The sequence below is a fragment of the Melanerpes formicivorus genome, unplaced genomic scaffold (genome assembly GCF_026170545.1).
Source record: "Melanerpes formicivorus ecotype bairdi unplaced genomic scaffold, bMelFor1.0.p_v2 SCAF_6, whole genome shotgun sequence".
Lineage (NCBI taxonomy): Eukaryota > Metazoa > Chordata > Aves > Piciformes > Picidae > Melanerpes > Melanerpes formicivorus.
Window position 1 is genome coordinate 35,160,239 of NW_027142358.1, and position 7,238 is coordinate 35,167,476.

A 7,238-nucleotide genomic window follows, 5' to 3' on the forward strand; every position below is an offset into this window, starting at 1 on the left:
AACTCATATGCAAATCAGACCCAGACCCAGGACAAGACCTGCTCTGTTGGCTGCCTTCATAGCAACAAAGTGGCTGCTTTGCTTTTCTAAGTGTGATATTTGCTTTGATTAGAGTCACTAATTAGGTAGTAGAAGTCGTTTGTTTAAACCAAACACCCAATTAAAGAGCAGGCTGAATGGCTAAGGACGGTCAGAATTTCCAGGAGTCAATTCAGCCCCCACGGAGGCTGCGGATAGAAATGCACTTGGAGGCTGGGCTTGAAGAGGAGTGATTTCCCCTCCCTCCCCCCCCAAGTGATGCCCTGCAGATAATAAATAGCTGAATCAATAATCTGTTCCTAGGCAAACTGTGCAGCGAGATGTGTTTGGGCAGCAACATTTCTGGAATAATTCTGAATTATGAATAAATTGGTGAAAGTACCAAGGCAGTGCACAGATAATTCATGAACTGAAATAAGGGCAAAATTTGTCCAATAAATTATTCACCACAAATAGTTCCTAAGCTCTCCAAAGTACTCTCACACTTCATTTATCTCTTGCCTTAGGGGTAGATAAAAATACTCAGAAAAAAATTATAACTAACCTGAATTTTTTTCCCCCCCTAAAAAATTCAAACTGGAACATCTCCTCCTGCAGCATTTTCCAAGGTAGGAAGCTTCTCCAACTGCAGCTTTGATTCACCCTCCAGAGGAACCTGGGGGGGTGTCAGAGGTCTCTGTTTATCTCAAAATCAGAGATAATGTGGTGAAGAAAGAGAAGATCTAATCCCAGGGCCCCAGAGGTTTCAGCAGTACATACCAGCAGATCCTGGTTTGCTGCAAGATCTCCAGAGGAGAATAAAAAGTCAGGGATTTGGTTTTTCTGTTGTTCCCCTCAGAATTCTGATTTTCTTCTGGTCCATGCTGCCTCTCCAAAGGGGTCTGTGCCTGGCCCAAGGCTCTGAATCCTGGGCTTTGGAGTATGCTTCCATGTACCAGTCTGTGAAATACTTCAGGAGGTGGATTTGATGTGAGTGAAAGGAGACAAACAATGGAGAAGAGGGGGAGCTACATTTTATGTTCTTTTTTCTTGCCCCATATCGGTGTGTCCTTGGGTTTTCCAGATGCCCATGCAGAAAAGGCAGCAAGAAAAGGCAGCAGAGGGACAGCAAGTTCCTTAATTCTTGGCCTCAACAGAAAGAGCAGAAGAGCTATCTCTGATGGAGACAAGGAGAGCTGGCTTTTGTACCATTGAACCAAGCCAACATCTCTGTCTGCTATAAAATAAGGAGTAAAACACTGAAGGCAAGTCCTGGAGGGAGGAACAGAGGGTCTGCCCAGATGTAGGCAGGTGTTGGAGGACTGAGGTATCTGTTGGTATGTCAGAAATTTAGAGGAACACGGTGTGTTTGGGATCCTCCCCTGCCAGCCAAGGTGAGCCTTGGCAGCACGGCAGGGCTCCCTGCTCGGTGATACTGCATGGAAGAGCTGGTTTGAGCTTCTGATCTTCTGCCTTCTCTGCACCAGGCTACCTTGGCTCCCCATGCCATGGCAGGGGAAGGAGACAGAAGTTCAGGCAGTGAGCAAAACAACTCTTAGTGGTGCTTCCAGGACAGGTTTCAAACCCAAAGGAGCCTCCGTCACAAAAACAAAGCAAACCACCCAGGAATTCAGAGCTTGCCCACAGCAGAGGCTGCACTGAGTTTTCTTCTCAGACCCCTGAGGAGAGCGGATCCAGGCCAGTACACAGAGACATAGCAAAGTTTTGTCTTGGGTGCTGAGGTCTCATGAAATGATCCCAGCCCCAATCCACAGCCTTTCAGAATGCCACCACGTCACTGGTCCTTGAAGGACCCCGGCAGCATTCTCCAGGGGAGCGGGTCGGTCGGCATTTAACCGTGTGCCTGGCTCTCCTTGCTTCAGCACACAAGAAATAAATTAGACAGGTCAAACATTGTAGATCTAATCTCACTGTGAACTGAAAACATAGTAGCTCTGCTGCCACCAGAGCCCAGCGGGGCCTGCGGTGACCCCACCGTGAACTGGAGGGGCTGGGAGATCTCCAGCAGGTGCAGTCTGGGAGGACTCAATGTCGCATTCAAGTTTATTCTTTGTGCGGTTCTGAGAATGGCAGGATTGTGTTTTGAACCCAATACCCCAGGGCTTTCTCCTGCTTTCTCACAATTACCTGTGCCAGAAGAAGGGGGGGAAAAGGAGGAAAAAAAGAGAGCAGCCCAGAAAGAATTCTTCTGTGGTGTAGCAGAAACGGTCAAGGGCAGTTCAGATTAAAGACCCTGATTGGCACAGGCTGAGGAGAGGCTAAGCCAACAAAATAAAAAATAGAAGCATCCTGTTTAATAGAAACAAATTGCTCTGCACTTCTCAGTGACACAGAGAGCGGGGCCAGTTGTGCCTGCTGCCCTTTGTTGGGAACAACGGCGAGGAAACGTACTCGTCCTGAGCGGGGCAGAATTCTTTGTGCTGCGTTTGGCTATCTGGGGCCGCGGAACAAGCACAGCAGTTAAGTAGTTGAGCTTCCTTGTACATTTGTTTGATTAAAGGTCTGTAACACTGGCTCAGGTAGAAACAGCTCAGCTGCACGGAGCCCCAATGAATGGAGGGCTTGTTAGAGAGCAGCCAGCGAGACACGGCCGGGCTGGCTCCCCAGGCAGCGCTGAACAGCAGCTTGTTGTTTGGCTTCTGCACTCTAGTAGGGAAGGACAAAACTGTGCATTGGAAGCTACCTGTGAGGAGACTGGGGATGCCTGGGGACATCGGGGGAGCTGCTGAAAACTGGAGGCAAGCTCCTTTGCAGGGCAGCCCAGGGAAAGAGACATCCGTCAGGAGTCCCTGAGTGCTCCAGTTGAACACTGCCACTCTTACTGCTCAGGGTGGAGGATGCTAGAGCATGGCCACGAGCTGGCCAAAGAGAAGGGCTCAGCTTTGGTCATAAGTGGAATGAAGAAAATCCAACCAACTGCTAAGCTGATAAAACAAACCAAGCCCATCATGTATTTGTGTTATTTGCCAGTCTTACAGAGACATGGCTCTGTGGGGCAGACCTCTCACAGGATGGTCTTGATCCCACCCCTAGCAATGCCAGACTGCTGGGTGCAGCAATAGCCTCTCCAGCTACCTCCAACCCCATCACCAGCTGCCACGCACAGCGGTCAGCACAGCAGAAGTCCACCTGCTCTGCTGAGTGCTGCTCCAGTGAGTGTCTACGTGCTGTACATACCTGCACAGCAGCATTCCTCTGCTTCTGCTCGGGACACGCTCCAGCACAGGAAGGACATGGACCCGTGGGAGTGGGTCCAGAGGAGGTCACAGAAATAATCAGAAGGCTGGAACACCTTTGCTATGAGGACAAGCTGGGAGTTGGGGTTGCTCAGCCTGGGTTGCACCAGGCAAGCCCAGCACTATTCACATGGTCTCTTGTGACTAATCAAAAGCCAGTGGAAGCTGATGACCAGGGTTGGTCATGCTCAGCTTCACCTCCAACCCAACTAACACCAGTAGGTCTTCTTGCCTGGGATCTTAGGTCTGACTTGACATTGTCACAGGATCACAGGATGTCAGGGATTGGAAGGGACCCAAAGAGATCATCGAGTCCACCCCCCTGCCAGAGCAGGACCATGCAGCCTAGCTCAGGTCACACAGGAACACATCCAGATGGGCCTTGAAAGTCTCCAGAGAAGAAGACTCCACAACCTCTCTGGGCAGCCTGTTCCAGTGCTCTGTGACCCTTACAATAAGGAAGTTCTCCCTTGTGTTGAGGTGGAACCTCCTGTGCTGCAGCTTACATCCATTGCTCCTTGTCCTATCCCAGGGAGCAAGAGAGCAGAGGCTGTCCCCTCCCTCCTGACCCCCAGCCCTCAGATATTTCTAAACATCTATTAAATCCTCTCTCAGTCTTCTCTTCTCCAGGCTAAAAAGCCCCAGGTCCCTCAGCCTCTCCTCCCCAGGCAGTGCTCCATCCCCTAATCATCCTCATACCCTCTGCTGGACTCTCTCCAGCACATCCCTGTCCCTCTTGAACTGGGGAGCCCAGAACTGGATGCTGTACTCCAGATGAGGTCTCACCAGGGCACCCTTGTCAAGATGAGATTTCCCTTGAGAGGCACTTGGCAAATGTGCCCTCACTCTTCTGTTGTTTTTATATAGCCATAAACTGAACTTGGGAAACTGGGCATGATGGTGACCAGGTGTAATGGGCCATGTTCTCATGGGCCTGCCCCAAACCAAGTGGGGAAAAGGAAAAAGAATGAGTAAAGGCAGTGGCTTCAAGGAGAGACAAAGACAGTGACCTGTGCTGAAAGGGACCAGCCAGTGCTGGGCAGGCTGCTGAAGCAATTGGGAACAGACTGCCCTTCAAACAGCCAATGCCACAATTAACAGGCAAAACAGCTGCTGAGAGTGTGTGGGCTCCGTTTGTGGGTTTAGAAGGTGATTCCTTTACAGACAGTCTGTGTGATTTTAGGAGGGAAAATTCATACACCAGGTACAGCTTTGAAATTTTGAGAACTTAAAATGTTGCCCTGTAGGAGTGCTTGTAGTAAGTCAACTCCATGTGCACAGAGTACAACACAGGTTCATTGAAGCCTCTTTCACAATTTAAGGTTAACCTAAAAGAAGCTTCCCCCCTCCCTTTGTTAGTTTGGTTATTATTGCAGGCTTTAAAGCAGAGAGAGGCTTCCAGGATCTTTTACCTAGCTTTTGTTTTCTTTGACTTGTCAATAACATCTGGAAAAATGCCTGGATTTCCCCATGTCTGTGTTCCCATGGACTGTAGGGTCATAAAAAGCAGAATCCAGGCATCCTCATAGCCTGGATAGCTCCTGAATGCCTGGCTTGCTGGGATAGCATCGATTAGAAACCACCACCACCGGAGTCTGGCATGGGACACATGCAAAAGGCTTAGGCAGCATTCTAAAGGCCTGGTGTTTCTAGGAATACGAGCTAGAAAGGCCCAGGATCATGCTAAGCAGAGGAGCCTGATGCTCTGTAAGATAGATACAAGCATTTCAGGACAGGACACTCCTGATCTGCAGAGGCCAGCAGTGCTGGCAGTGGTGCAGCTTGTGCCTTAAGCAGGCGAGGCGCAGCTACAGGAGTGGGTGAAGGTGACCTATCTGTTGTGGTGGAGCTCCTCAGCCAACAAGAAGACTGAAAGCTGTTCCAGAGTTGGGTGTTCAGTGAGGAAGGTAACACACACAGAAGTACAGTGAAGTGCTGAGCTGTCCACCTGCAGAGCCTCCCTGCTCTTTGGTCTCTGCTGGGAAATGTCATCTGCAGCATTGGCTTTTTGGCAATTTCTGTATTTTTCAGGAGTGTTTCCTTCCTTTTCCTAACCATCCCTTTAGCATGGAGATTTTGGGATAGTGAAGGTCTTCTGCCAAATTCTCCCACAAATGCAAACCTCCAACAGGCACAGCAGGGAGAGAAGGGGATAATTCGGGGGGTTCAGTTCCTTCTTGCCTCTGCAGCAAGGTTGTGCCACAATCTGGTGTCACATGGAAACTCTGGAAGACCAAAGAGGAATGCCTAAAGAACCCAAGGGGATGGCATCGCAGATCCCTGGCAAAGTACAAAACCACTCTCTTAGAGCCACACCCCAAACCGGTGCCCACTTGGAGCTGATTTCCTGTTCGTGGCTGCGATGGAAGGCTCCCTATCAGCACCACAGCTCCTTTCGGTGGGAATACAACCTCCCCTTAATTAAGCAAGGCATCCAGCTAATGGTGACCTGGTTTGAGTCAGAAATGGAGAATTTGTTATCAAATCCTTTAATAGTTCCTGCTGAAGCTTCTGTCATTACTTGTTGCTCCTCTCAATCTTTCTTATGACAAACCCTTTAAAAATGCTCAGGCAGAAGAAAAGTGCCCATTAATCCTTTCAAGGGAAGAGGGCTGGTACCAGATTAAGTCAAGCTGGCATCTGAAACTATTCTTTTCTCTCTGACACATGGTAAGTGGTCGGTAATCCACGTCTTAATCTCCTTGCTGCGCAGCTTGCTTTATCGTAACCGATACTCCTGTGACTGCTGCAGGCCCCTATTGTGTTACCTTTGGCCTTCAGCTCTTCTTCCTGTTTTTTCCCACTGGAATGTCTGATAAAGGCACCCTTGAAGTTGACCACAGTCTCTTGAGAAAGTGCTTCTCAGGGAAAATGCCATCTCTTTAAAGTTGTATTTATGTTACTTGGGGATTTCCCCTGAGCAGCCTCCGACGGCGCTTCTGCTCCCTGCCAACAGGAGAGTTTCACTGCTACTTCAAAAGAAAAACGCTTTCAAATCCTCTAGCCCAGTCCCTAATTGTCTCTGAGCTGCAATTATGCTTTATGGCAGCGCTTAAGTAACAAGAAGGGAAAGTTAGAGCTGCAAGAGGTGAAATTTAACGTGACCAATATATAAAGCCCACAAACACCAAGAACCTTCACCTGGAATGATCACACTTTGCCCAGCTGCCTCTTGAAGGGCAGAGACTCAATGTTTTGAACAGCTTTCCTGGGCAGCAGCTTGACCTGTAAAAAGCCCACCTTCCCAGCAGGCTGTTGCTGCAATCGTCACTTTAGAGCTGGAGAAACTGAGGCAAGCTGCTGTAACAGCTCCTGCTTGAGTGCCAGCTGATTGCTGTTCTTTGAGGCAGAGGCAAAACTCAAGTGTTTTAACTACAAGTTGCAGAAAGTCACTCAGATCCTGGTTTGCAGTAGTTTATGACACAAGGACACTCTTCTTCCTTTTCAAAGGGCTGGGTACCTGATCTGTCCTTCCAGCAAATGCAAATTGTAATGAATTTGATTAAAGAGAGAGAGATTATGTGTAATTCTGGGAAATGCAGCAGGGAAGCAATCAGAAAGCTTAAGGATGAGTAACCTCAATTTCTGATTCCAGAGCAATTGTACTCCATTGCCTGGACCTGGAGACCTTAGGCTTAAACCATGGCTTGAGTTTTACTGGAGGAGTCCACACCCACCGTGCTTTAGCCCTTGCTCAGGTCCTCCTGCTTGGGGTAAGTGCCACCAGACTCAAGGCTGATGCCACAGAGGAGTGGGAAGAGTAGCATATTTTGTCCTAGAAATATGGGGACTGAATCTCAATTTTCATGCTGGCCTAGCTGGGCTAAAATGGTTATTACTATCAAGGTGCATCCTGGCATCTCGCTTGTCCTTCCCCCACAGAACTGAGACCTTCCTGGCTGATTCCTGAAGGGGCTAGCTCAGCACAGGCATGTTTCTCTGGCATTTTGGACAAGGCAATAT

General features: G+C 48.9%; 1 long non-coding RNA gene across 1 annotated transcript in view; it reads left to right on the plus strand.

Annotated features, from left to right (window-relative positions):
• The window catches only part of LOC137441638 (uncharacterized), a 22,612-nt gene extending 15,649 nt beyond the window's left edge, over positions 1–6,963 (plus strand). The window contains exon 4 of the long non-coding RNA XR_010987459.1: positions 6,871–6,963. This is a non-coding gene — a long non-coding RNA (uncharacterized lncRNA). The remainder of the gene's footprint in view (positions 1–6,870) is intronic.
• Positions 6,964–7,238: the final 275 nt, after the last annotated feature.